This window comes from Falco naumanni, chromosome 4, assembly GCF_017639655.2.
Source record: "Falco naumanni isolate bFalNau1 chromosome 4, bFalNau1.pat, whole genome shotgun sequence".
NCBI classification, from domain to species: domain Eukaryota; kingdom Metazoa; phylum Chordata; class Aves; order Falconiformes; family Falconidae; genus Falco; species Falco naumanni.
The window spans coordinates 76,265,361-76,279,241 of record NC_054057.1 but is presented as its reverse complement, the minus strand read 5'-3'; positions in this window follow the sequence as shown (position 1 = coordinate 76,279,241).

Sequence of the window (13,881 nt, the reverse complement as noted above, 5' to 3'; positions counted from 1 at the left end):
TCTATCTCCACCTTTGAAAGAACCACCTTAGAAGCTCGACCTGGAAATCTCTGTAGCCAACCAAACGGACAGTCCTGCCTTGTGCCTATGCTTCGGGTCTGCTGCCTTGCACTTGGAGGAGACAAGGCATCCAGATACAAGAAACCAACCGAAGGAAAACACCATCACCACTGCGCATACCTCTGGCTTGGGGGGATGGGAGAGAAGAGAAAATTAAAAAATTAACCAAACTTTTCAGCAAAAGTTCTAGGGCATCTTAAAAGGAAGGAGGCAAAAGCTTCAAGTATCATGTCCTTCTCCTGCCAGAGCCTCTTTGCTCCCAGTAGATCTGCTCTCCCTTAACAACGCAGTGCATTATTGCCCCTATACGCTAGCAAACGTGCCCACTGACCAACCCATGGAAAATGGTCGGGCTTTCATTTTCCACCGAGCAGGTACGTTTCTTTAGCATCTTGGATGTCAAGCATTCCTGAGGCAACACGGTGAAAACATACTCAGCTCACAAACGGGGGATGTTTCAGGGCTGCAGTAAACACCAGTGCTACTCCCTTTTGGGGACTTCTCCTCCCCGCTCCGTAACCCAGACTGCACCACAAAGGAGCACATGCTGGCGCTGCTGCAATTTATTTTAATTCCACCCCCCCCCCATCTTTTTCGTCCCCCTCCCCCCTTATTATTTTCTTTTTTTTTTTTTTTTTTTGGATTTTGCGTGTGTCTGGGTAAATTTAGTTCCCATAAAAGTGAAGGACTGTCAACACCAGCTTTGGAGCCAACCATACTGCCGGCAGCTGTTGTGAGGGCTGTGCACACAAAGCGCCTGGTGCACCTCGGTCTGCCCCCCCCCCCCCAGCACCCACGCAGCCCTCCGGCAGGTCCAGTTCCCAACCCCCTTGGCTCTGCCCCATGGTCCGGACCCCCAGCTCCGCTCAAGTCAAACACCCCCCGCCTCTGCTCCTGCCAGACCTCCTGATCCCCTTCCGTCCTAATCCCCATCCATCCCCACACCTGTGCTGCTCCTCCCAAGCTCCCTGTCCTCTCCCATCTCCCACACCCTCCCAAGATGGGGACAGCCAGGCAGAGGTACCATCCCTTCAGCCAAGACAGTGCCCCAAGGGCAGCTGGACTCTGAGGGGGGACAGGACAGGGTCCTGCCGAGGGAGCTCTCCTTCAGTGGACAATCCCAGTAAGGTAGCCTCCCTCGCATGGAAGATCCCAGTAAGGTAGCTATCCTTGCATGGGGAACTCACCAAGGGAACTGCACACGGCCCAGATGGGATCGCCATGCTGGAGAGTCCTACACCCACTCTTCCCTGTTCGCCCCCTGTGCTGTTCAGCATCCTTTGGCTCCCTCCAGGCATTGGTGGACCCCCAGGGGGGTTTCATCCCATCTGGTCTGTGCCATCATGTGGTCCCTGTGCACACAACGTCCTGCAGTTAGAGGCCTGAGGAGCTCTGCAGGCAGCAGCCCTCTGCCAACTGCTCTTCCACCAGCAAAATACAAGTATTCCGTGCTTTTCCTGGAGTTTCTTGTGAAATGGTGCCTGGAGGATATGCGGGAGGTGCCTGTCCCCTGCAAAGTAGGGCCAGCCCAGCTCTCCCACACAGGTTCTCACCACCAGGTACCTTGGGGCACAGGGGAAGAGGCAACACTCAGGCTAGGGGTTGCAAACTGCTCCTTTGCTGGAGAGCAAACAGAGCTTATGCTCATCAAGCAGCATCGCCTCCAGAGTCCCACAAAAGCAAACCGTTTGTCATTTGGGTGCTGAGGGACCCCATCCCCACTGTAGACAGTCCAAGGGGGACCCAAGGTCTGAGAGCCTCTCTCCACTTCCCCACAGCTCTAAGCTCACAAGGGGATCCCCTCTTCCTCCCCTAATTCATGAGATGGGTCTCAAAGCCTAGGGGAGCACTTAGTTTACACGGCTGCTCTTTAAACGTAGTTTGAACGTGGTGCTTTGGTTTTGATGCATCTTTACCAGTGCCTCCCTGCCCCTTCCTGCATGGGTGCAGGAGACCTCTCAGCACAGCACTGCCGGCCGTTGCCCACACACCCCTCTGCATCCCTCTTCCCCTGGTTGCCAGAAGAGTCAAGTTCCCCCGGCCGCCTCTTGGCCTTGCTTACCCATGGCATCACGTCTGCTCCCACCTCCCGCACAGTGTCTGTGCAGCTCCAGATCCTTTCCCTGCCTGGGGCCAGGTCCTGCAGAAGAGCCAGTGCAGGTCTGAACTGCTGGGCTTCCTCCGTCCCGCCTGCGTGGAAACATTGCTCTCCGAGGCAAGGGGAGGGCATCTCCCTGTTGGTGGCTCTTCTCCAGGCGGTGGACTCAACCTTTAGCAGAGGATTGAAATTGTTTGGGGCTTGGCCAGAGGCACTCCATGTACCGCCAGGAGCTTGCTCACGGGGAGAAACACAACCCTTGCTAGCACACTTGCACCAGCAAGCATTGAGAAGCTCTCCAAAGCATCCGAACTGGCTCTGCACTCCACTCTCTTTCTCAAGCTCCTAAACACCTCCGACAGGAGACCCCGAAGTCTCTGTCAGGGTCCGCTGAGCTGGGTGAAGAGGACATGTGAGGAGCCCCCATGCAGGAGCAGGTAATGCTCAGCCTGTCTCTGGCACTGCTAGGAGGTATGTCCTGCCAGCGCATTGCAGTCCCACGAGGATGTGGTCTGCTGGCAAGCCCGTCCAGTCCCTCTGAGCTGCTAGCGGACTGTCCCTGCCAAGGACTCATCCTGCTCTTGATCCGCTGGGAAGCCAACTGCACAGGCAGCTGAGCTGAGCTCCTTCACCCTCTCCTGCTCTGCTGTGCAACTGGAGCCTTCTCCGTCCAGCATCTCCAGCAACCCGCACAGCCCTCCTGAAGGCTCACCATGACTTTGTCCATGCCGCCAGCCTCCTCTGTCCCTCTCCACAGGGAACAAGGGGTGACTCACGAGCCACAGGGCCAGGAGGGGCAGCCAGGGGCTGCAGTGAGGTGAGATGTTTGCCAGGAGCCAGCACAACTTCACCTTGTACAGAGGAGACAGCTGGGAAGCGGTTAACACTTTGGTACTGGATTGATTTCTCCTGGAAGGAAGGAAGTGTCCTCACGCAGAAAAAATGCAGAAATAACAGGGTTGGGGTTTTTTTTGGTTTGTTTTTTAAAAATAGCTATTCTTTTTTCCAGCCATCTGTGCCATTTGCAGCTGATGGGAGGGGGGACAGTGCTGGATGGGGGGAATGATTTGGGTTTGGGACCGATACTGCATTTACAGTGTACAAAACAAGAGAGGACATCTGTCCCCAGTGGAGTATTACGCACAGATCTAGGATTTTAGCATTGCGCTCACGTCCAGTGCTATCATCACAGATGCACAGAGCAGAGATGGTCATGCACAACCCTGCACTCCCTCCTCCTTGCTGTCTTCCTTGTCTGCAGTCCGCCATGGCTCCCTTTGCCCATGGGCTACTGCTACTCTCAGATCTTTGAGTGCTTTGCAACCACAACAGTCTTCTCCTGGCCTTCCTCCATCCCTTTTCCTGCACATTGATGCTGCTGGGGGGCAGCACTTAAGCAACAGTCAGGAACATGCCACTGCCTGGGCCAGAGGTTGGTCCTTCACATCTCTACACAGCCAGCCATGGAGATGGAGAGCACCTCACTTTGCAGATAGAGGGTCTCCAAGTCTCTTTCAGGAGCAGCCTTCAGAGACTGCAGACTTCATCCAGATATGAAGTCATTGCAGACAGCATCATTCCAAGAACTAGTTGTATAGCACCGCAGCCAACTTGTGCTTGCTACGGGTTCCCTCCAAAACCCCTCTAACCCCTCTTTAGCAAGTCACTGGCGATGCTCCCTGTTGGCAGCAACAGGGTATTTCTGTCATCAGCCAGGTGTAAAACCTGCCAGGCTTGTCTGCAGAAGACAGTCCGGGTGCTCCACTAGTGCTTCCACAGGGAGCACACTGGCTGGTGCAGAGCTGCTGGCTGGGGAACAGCTTTTGGGAGCATCCCGCAGGAGCTCCTGTGCTGGGGTGAGCATGCAGGAGGGGAGGAGGCTGCTCCTGCCAAAACGGTCCTGCTGGGAAGACGGCAATGCTGAACTGAACCGCTGGCCGGGATGTCCTTGGGCACAGTCCTGGCACTCGCGGGGAGGCCAGCAGTCCCGGATGGCCCTCACTAACCCTGCCTCACGCCTGGAGCTCGCTGGGAGGGCTCTGACTGCGGGCAACGTGCCTTTGCCAAATGCTTTTCAACAAAACCTTCAGCCTGATGTCGGCTTTCACTTTTGGCGTGTCCGTCCCCCGCTTTTCCTGGTTATTTCCAATGGTGTGATCACCCATGCAGTATTTTCAATCCCACCAAAAGAACTCATTTAAGCTGTTAGCAAATATTCAAATGAAGCAAGATGCTGCTCTGTTGGCTTGAGTGAGACAAGACCCAGTTGTGTGCAACATGCAAAGTGTGAGGGCTTGAATGAAGAAGCAACCTGGGGAATGTGGTGCTGCCGGAGAAGTCCCAGGTCCCCTGCTCCTGCCTTTGACTTTGGAGGGCAGAGGGTGGAAAGGATAGGGGCAGGTGAAAGGTGAACCAGAGGAGGGAAAAGAGGGAGTCAAGGGAGCAGAGCAGCCCATGTTAATTGTATTATCTTTAAATAAGTATGAAGGTTTGCGTGTGCCAGCTGGAGGTTTGCATGTCCTCCAGCACAGGCAAAAGGAAGCAGATCTGGTCAGGAGGAGAGGCAGCGGTGGTAGGGCAGAGAGGATTACCAGTGGCTGGGAGAACCTGCTCTTACAGCAGGGAAGTGAGCATGTGTCCCATGGTTTGTTACAAGTCGTACAGGCAATTAGGCTCACTTGCCTTGGGACTTTGGAGGACAGAAGCACCAGACTGATGACTATGTCCCGTGATTTACAATACATCTCATAGCTTTAGCCTATTAATAAAACATGCAGTTGGCCATGAAAGACACATCTGCCTATTTTAAAGACTATAATAATGGATAAAGCTCTGACACATGGATTTCTGTAAGAAAACTAGCACTGTAAAGAGCATTCCAAAATGATGTATTCCATCAAATTCAATGGGACAGTTATTGTATGCTAATTAAATACTACTGAACTATTCAACGGTTGGATGGTGAATAAAGACGCGATTTTAGAAAGCCACACAGTCCCTCAGAACACCCACAGACTCCCAAGGCTTTTACTGCTGCCCTGAGCCTGCAGTCAGTTACGATAACAGGCTGTGGACAGGCAGGACAGAGTAGTCACAGGTCAAGTGACCTGTCTGTCAGGAGCTCTGGGAACATGAGCACAGCTGTAATCCACTGTCCAGGTGGCTAAATGGTCTAAAATGAAGATTATGCACCCTGTCTCCTGGAAATCAGACTATCCAAAGCAGAATTTGCTCCACAGTTATGCTTTTTCTCTTGGAAGAAGAGTTCCATGCACTCCTCACCGATGTCTCTTCCCCCTTCCTGGGATGATTTCCTGACTGCGCTGCTTTCCAAGACTTTCTTAACTTTAATTCTCCTGGGCCAACCTTACTTTGCCTGATGGATGTATGCGTTGGGCCCTCCAACTAGTGCAGACCCATTTCCATGCAGGCTACAAAGAAAGATGCACAGGAAAAAGGGCTAGCAATCCAGTATCTGCAACAGGACAAGCATGCTAAAAAAGGCAGGGCTTGCCCCAGCTTTAAACTGACCGGCTCGGGGCTCAAGACAAATGGAGAGATCCAGGGGAGTTCCGAGGAGCAGCACTGTGCTCCGCAGTCCCACAGGAACCCCTTCTCTGAGCTCCTGTGCTGTGGCAGAAAAGCTCTCGGCCAGCTCCAGCCTGCGGAGCTTCCTCCTCCTCGACCCTTCCAACAAACAGCCAGACCAAAAGCTAGTGAAGTGGCGACAGACAGACGGACAGACAGACATTTTCACATCTTCCCTGGTGCCTGACGTTATAACCTAATACGTGGGAGCTCATTCCACCCAGCACCTTGGTCTGGGAGCTCTTGCACGATTTAACCCGGGACTGCCAGGCTCTCTGTGTAAGAGCAGTGTATTGATAAAGCCTGTGGACACTTTCAAGTCTGCTAAAAAGATGTTTCGAGGTGACAGATCTTAAGCAACACACAGAGCTGAGCGCTGCTCTGCTCTCCACACCCTTCCCTGCTGCCAGGGGAAAGCAGCCACTATCAGTGATAGCTGGATCCAATTTATTAGGCGCTTCGAGGAGACATTCATCAGGCAAGGAGATAAATAATCTTCAGATGGAACAATTAAATTTAATTGCCTGAAGATTATTTGTCTCCTTCCCTGATGATTGTCTCTGCTGAGCGCCTTATAAATTGGATCCAGCTATCAGCAATATTAACTGCGCTTCCCCTCAAGCCTGGCCCAGCTGCCCAGACCAAAACACTGGGCTCAGAATAAACTTTCGCTGTTACGCATCAAAACCGACATTGCTTCAAGGTTTGTAGGTGTCTTTTTTTTCTTGCAGATAGACATGGCCACAGTCTAGGTGGCTGGGTTTTCTGGTCCCTTCTGGGTGCATCCCAAGCTCAGCAGAGCTGCTCCTACTCCGATGGCCCCATGGCAGTGATGTCCTGCTCGGCAAGGTCTTAAGAAGGGAAGTGGTGAGCCCCAAGTTGGACCATGCATGGTACCAGTGAGCTGGATTTTGTGCAGCTGGAGAAATGAAGCAGGGCAGTGAGGTCCATAGCATGCTAAGGAGCAGCGACAGCATATGTGGGAACACGCCTGTGCTGGCCGGGAGAGAAATGGTGACAGAGCCACATCTCAGACTGGATAGACCTTTGGCATGTGTGTGGGCTCACTAATGCCTGTCCCAGTCAGTCTGCCAGCTCGACAGCCAGCAAACTGCAGGAGTGCAGCTTTTCAACGTAGAGGCAGAGCCAGGGTAGCCACCATATTCATGTTACTCCAGGCCAGGACCAAAGCTGGAACCTCTTCAGCAAAACCAGGAGCCATCAACTCCCTCCTCTGTATACGTCTGAAGTCTGGAAAATATCTTAAATATGGGAGAGGAAAGGGAGGGGTTTGATCCTCAGCTGGTGTAAATCAACAGAGCTTCATTGACGTTGTTGGACGATTACGGAGACTTATGTCCTCTGACCCCAAAAATTTCTAGGGAGGGAGGTAATGACTGCAGAGCATTCCAGTGTTGCAAGAGATCTTCCTCCAGCCTGGCTGCAGGGAGGCTGGAACTCCAGGGGCTGGGAAGTGCAGGGATAAGTGTCTGGGTGAAGGAAAGGGGGAAATGTCCCAGGATTCCCATCTCTGAGTCCCAGTTGGGAGGCAAGCTGGAAACCAGAGAGCCTATGCTACAGGGACCATATACCACGGGGAGATCTCATCCTCCTGCACCTTCTGAGTATGGAGGATGGACAGCTCTGGATACGAGTGCCATGATGTCCTGCCCTCAGCCCACCTCTGGGCAGCAGTGGGCTCTGCCATGCCTGCCAGGTGCGACTGAGCCCAAGCCCGCCGGTGTGCACCGCGCAGACTGCGCACCGTGGCAGCCATCAGCGGCTCACCCCACATCATCCACCACGCCTGCCTTGGGAGGACTTGGGGCTGTTGGCGATTGCCAAGAGCTGTGGGCAACGCAACCCTCCACTCAAATGCTGCTGATCCTCTGACAGACGAGCTGCGTCCAGACGTCCCTGAGTGAAAGGCAGCGTTTGGTGGTGCGGGCCGGGTGCCAGCGCTGTGTGCTCCTTCCTGCGAGCAGCGCAGAAAAGACCCTGGAATCAACATGTTTACTGACAGACTCCTGCTCTGTTGGCCTGGTTTTCTAAGGAAATGAAGCTTGTGCAATCACATTGTCTGGGGGTGTCTGTTCCTAATAACTTCTCAGTCCACCAGCCAATTCCAATCTGATCTGACAGAGGGGGAGAGGTCTCAAAATATTGCGTCCTCCCAAACGTCCTGGCGGTACGCAGGGTGGCTAGCTGGCGGGCAGGTAACTTGGACCAGGCGAGGAACAGAACCATCTTCTTCACAAAGTCACGGATAAGAGCAACGAGGTCGCAGTGTGTTGCCAGTAGGTAACCCACAGCCCCGCTGGGAAGAGGACCTCGCCGGCAGCGGCCAGAGCTGGATGCGCACCATCAGCTAGGAGAAACATGCGTCTCCGGAAGGACGTGAGCTCCAGCGACGCAGGGCCTGGCGCTGCCTGCAGTTACCGCACGTCTGGGCAGAGGAGGACAGAGTCTGCAGCAAGCCATGGCTGCCAGAATGCGTGGAGCTGAACGCTGAAAAGCCTCCAGCTCTCCGAAGTGCCGGGGCTGAGGGATCCTCGGCTGGAAGGCGTGGGGCTCCCAGTGGGCAGAAGTCTCCCTTCTGCTGGGGACGGGCGTTTCCAGGACTGGAGCTGTGCTGCGGGCACGTCTCCAAGCAGAGCGGGACCCACGGCTGCCCCATGTCACGTCTCGTCTTGCTTCAGTCTGGACAGGATCTGGACAGCAGTGCCTTGTTTCTCCTCTCGTTGACGCTGGTTTAATTTGCTGAAGGCGTTCGATGGTGCACATGGTCTCTCTAGCTCAGCCCTGCCAGGAATATGAGCTTAACAGAGCTGGAGGGGACTTTTTTTCTTTTTTTTCTAAGCGCCTATACAAACATGATTTGTTTTGTAATAACTCTTCTTCTGTTCTGTTTTGAAGGGGATGATGGCTCTGGGATCTGAGGGGCTTGGAGACAGCTCAGAGCAGCTCAGATTCCTCCCCACGTGCTATCAATTAACGTCTTCATTAAACACCCAGATCAAAGCCTCTTCCAGCCAGAGCATGACGGCGCAACAGAGCTCAGCTTCGTGAAGTCACCCACAACTGGTGACAAATCAAAAAGGGCTTGGTTTGTCCTGTACCAACCACACACGGAAACAGGCGATAACTGCCTGGATACGAGGATATGAGGATACAAGACCCAAGCCATGGCAAGGGATGAGGGACCTGCTGCATGTGCACTCACTGGGAGAGGCACTCCCTGCAGTGGTGGCTCACCACCACTTGCCCAGCAGCCAGCTCCCAGGCCAAATATCTGGTCCCACCAGTGCCAAGGGCAAGTCTCCAGTTGACTTCATTGAGACTTGACCTTGAGTCAACCTAGCAAAGCAGGAAGGCTGGAAAAGTCGTCTGGAAGGAAACACCACCACAAAATTGTCCAGATGGGTGTTTCCATAGACTTTCTAATGTATCTTCCACCTCTATTTTAGTTAACCTGTGGCCATCCAGGAATCCCAACCTCTGACAGCATACGAGCTCCCTGTCTGCACCACTGTGCACATCCTTGCACAATCAGGCCTGCCCAGCAAGGGGCCACAGCCTTCTGCTAGCCTGGCTCCATCTCTGCTTGCCATGGCAGCACATGGCACCAGATGGCCCTGAGCCGGTCAATCCCGCATCCTAGACTTTGTACCAATATTTATGCTTCAGTCTGGTGCTAAAAGGTACATTTCCACTTACAGTCAGAACAACAAAACCTGGGATTTAAGTCCCCGTGGCAGTTGGGGTGCACCGTTAATCCATGCTCAGTGCTCAGAGGAGTGGAGTGATGCAGCCTGTGTCACAGGGTCTGCCCCTTGCAGAGCCCTTCGTTAGACGCCAAGAAAGCCAAACCCTGGGTGAGACCTCGCGGCACCGGGTCCCACCATGCAGGCAGGCCGGCTGCCTCTGTCTCACACCCTCCGCCCTGGTCTGAGGGTGCTGGGTACTACTGCCTTGCGGTGGCTTCTTACGTGGTGCTGGCAATGGGCAGCGTGGCAGGACCAGGCAGCCCCTGCGAGAGGATGCAACCAGGCACGGCCAGGGCTTGCCCACCAGCCTGGTGGTGTGAGCCACGCTCATGTTTTACCAACACTGGCTGCAGGGTGTGACAGTGGGGCCCTGGCATATTCTCCCTCCCTTGCTCCTGTGCCCAAACACACGTGGTATTTGTGGCTGCTCTACCAAATGCCACCCAAAGGATGTTTTCTTTACGGATATATGGATCTATAATTAGTTGGTCATTTTCCATATCCTTTAAGATAAATTTAGTAGAGTTTAGCACCTGGTTTCACCTTACTGGTGTTGTTACAGGGTAAACTGTGGGCAGAGTGAAAATCTAAGATGCACAGAGGTGGTGCCTTCATACAAGCTGTGCTGTTGTTTGAAAGTCTTCACCTTGTGACCTGCTGAGCTTTGCATCGATGAGCAAAGCAGGACCATGCAGGTCCCCTGCAGGGCACCAGGCTGGGTTTGTTCTCAAGGCAGATCAATTAGCTGAGTGTGCTGTTCATGAAGGAGCAGGAACAGCAGTGCTGGGTCCAGGAATAGCACAACACTTGGGAAGGCAACATCTCCCGGTACGCTCCCCCACTGCAACACTCACCCGTGAACCGCAGCACACGCTGTTAATCCTCTCTGGGACACTTCACCCTTCTCCTGCTCCTTCTCCAGGCAGCACAGGCCAGGGTGGGATGCATTTCCAGACCTTGGCAGAAGCACCTAGTGCATTTAATTTCCAGTTTTGAGGCATTGTTGGAAACTAGCTGTCTTAAGGGAAAATACTGGGAATCAGGTCAACTGATACCATCACAGCGATGGGCCCTCTATGACTGCAAGCAGGAGCAGTGACATTTGTTTGCGCAGAGGGCTCTGTTGTGGTTTGGCTGTGGCCAGCACCACACGGGGCTTTGGGGGAAGAGAGGAATGCAGCTGGCTCAGGAGCAGCTCTTGCAGCTATTTCTGCCACAGCAAACCGCACCTCGACAGCAGAGCTGCTGTGCTCCCCTGTGGGCTGGGCAGCCGGCTCCAGCCTGGGATTTCCCGGGGGCAGGGGCAGGGGAAAAGTGGGCTCCAGCCAGCGACTCCCCAGCAAGGAGCTGCAGGATGTGCCCATCACCCGTCTGCTCTTAGCCAGCGGCTGTGGCTCCTGCTGCCTGCCAAGCCATTTCAAACAGTGGCACAGCAAGTCTAGGAATGTGGTCCAGCAGCTCAGAAACTGTCAAAGAAACAAGAGCAAAATCATACTTTTGTTGCTATCTTCATTTACAGATCACATTAAACTACTTAAGGACAAACACATCTCCAAAGGTTCTTTGAAGCCTGAGTCAGCAAAGTGCATGCTCAGCTTTAAGCGTGTGGTTTACAATCTATGGGATTAGGGCTGGAGGGAAAAACCATATAAACATGTTGTTTTAACACGTCATCTGTTGGGTTTTTTCTTTTTTCTTCCCACCAAAAAGCAACTTTAGCCATAATATAAATGTCCATAAGGGACTGTTTGATTTCACCAGATGCTGTCCTCCAAAACCAGAATTGTAGATAGTCACTGGCCTGTTGCCGTGTTTTGGTTTCTCAAGTGAAAATGAGTTTGATTAAAGAATAAAGTTTTCAGTTTTGTTTTTTTTTTTTTTAGAGTGGAAAATATCAAATAAAGCACTATCGTTTCCTCATGAATTTTTGCCTTTGTATGTTCAGTTACTGTTTTCATGTTGGTTTATTTTTCAGGTTGCTTTGGAACAGGAAACTTTCCTGTGACCTGAGATTTTTCATGGGGTGGAAAGAGCTGTTTGCTGCCTGGTCTATAGGTGGGTTTGGAGAACCTCAAGCCAAGAAATCCTAGACACACCAAAGCCGGAACTTTGTGATGGTGCTAACGTTACCAGGACTCTCATCTCCTCCAGTCCAAGTGTCTTTGTGGTTGGGAAATTGCAACCTTGGTCTGAAATCTGTGTTGCCCAGCCCAGTTCCACATGGGAAGTGGCTTTGCCCACAGCGTACAGAGTAGACCAGTGTGTGGCTTCTCGAAGAAACCTCAGCCACCTGGGTAAAGGCTGCTTGAAAGCGAGCCTCAGGCCAACAGTGCTCTGCTCAGCGGCTGCTCGGCGAAGCTGCGTCCTCCGTGGGCATCTGTGCTGGGGATGGAAAGTGTGGGCACTCTGCAACCCCCTCATTCACCCGGCATAAATCTGATGGCACCACATTTCAATTAAGTGGCAACTCTATTTATAAGCTATGTGGGTAAACAGTCAATGTAACTGCACAGTAATTGTACCGAGTTCCTACAGATGATAGAGCAATAATTAACTTGGTAATTGCATGTGCTGGAATAGCCCTAGAACTTCCACTGTGTTTTGGACGGCTGGCATGGCTCTTGCTCGCTTTCTCACCTCCTGTTTGAGGGAAGGAAGGCTTCCACTGACTTCAACAGATCAGGCTCAAAGCACCTCTCCTCTGTGGACACTGCAGCTGCTTTATAGAAAGGGTAACACTTCGGCTTTCCCCTGTAACCAGAACAAAGAAGAAGAGTCTAGGGAGGAGGGTGGAAGATGCGGTATGGGACAGAGGAAAAGGCAAAAAAAAAAGCAAAAAAATCCCACATCCCAGACTTAGAGAACCAAACCTTGGGAAACACAAAGCTGGATTTGTTTCTAGTAAACCGAGAAACTTCCTTTGGATGGGAGAAAAGAAATGCAGAACTGATGCCAACAAGCTCTTGATTTTGGGGAGGAAATTCAATGTCACAATTCAAGCTTGTTTCTATGAAGCTGTACAATGTGAGCAAAGTACCATGCAGGCACGGCTCTTCTGGTGATGTAAATTAATACCTTCCCCCTAACCCTCACAGAAGCGCGGCAGTTTCCTCCTGCTGCACTTCTGGACCTGGGTCTACCTCCAAGGGGAGGTAGGAGAAGACCTGGTTGCCGGATTGGCCAAGTTGATATTTTGCTTTCACTGTCCCCAACAGCAAAAAGTAATACACTGATCTGCATTTAACTGCTGTTACTGACAGAAGTGATGTTGACAAACAGATGAAAAAACCCTCACAGATTGTTCTGCAGCGTCATCTTTTGGTTCTCCAGAGCTCCTGGAAGAGGAGGCCACATGCCTCAGCTGAGGAGACCGGCCCCTGCCTCCCAGGGAAGGTAGGAAGCGCATCCCCATGCGATGCCCACCACTGCCTTCGGACCCTGCATGCTGCCAGCCAGAAAGGAAACCCCAGAGCCACTTGGTTTGCTACTGCCTGAAGGTCGGCAGGGGACAAACAGCGCTGGCATAGCCAGCTTTCCTGTTGAGCTCAGGTGTGTGGACAATGGGCTGCTCAATTCCTCCCAGCCCTTTGCTTCTGTCCCATCTCCCAGATGAGTGTTGCTCATTCTGCTCTAACCCAGCTGAGGTTTTTAAGGGTGCCTGCCCGCCGGGATGTGGGGTTGTCCAGGGCAGCTCAGTGCACAGCACCAGGTAGGGACAATGTGCGCGCAGGGCATCTGGGTGGCACACTGGAGGAGAGGGGGTTAATGCACACTGCAGGTGGGGTGCATGCCCAGTGGGTGGGTGCATGCGTGTGTGGGCACAGCGGTGTTTGGGCCTGGACATCAGCAGCACCCGTGGCTGGCAGTTCTGGAGACGTGGGCAGTGCAGGGGCAGAGGTGTCTCTGCCTGGTGATACAGGTCTGTGCAGGCACAGTCTCCCAGGATTCTAGCCTGCTTTGCTCATTAAAATATTGGAGAAAAGGGATTTCTACAAGTAAAATTATGCCTCTTCCAGTTCCATCTCCACTGCTTCCCCATGGCAGGAGACAAGACCAGGTGCCTGGGGGACCTTCCTTCATCGCCTGTGCTGTGGTGCACATGCCAGAGCAAGTGTCAGGCTGGTCCCCACTGAGACAGTCCCTTCACCAAACCTCTGCCACTAGTGCAAGGAGACCTACCAGGACAAACGCTGTTAATCCTTGTGCTGCTGAGAATGAGTGCCCTGGCTGCTCCTCACCTGAGAGCACAGCTCATCACACCATGCTGGCTGCTGAAGCTGGTGGGAGGTTGTCAGCCCCATACCAGCCTTGCTCGGGCCACTTTCAGCCAGGTGCATGGCTTTGGGCTGGAGAAAGAAGGAAACAGAG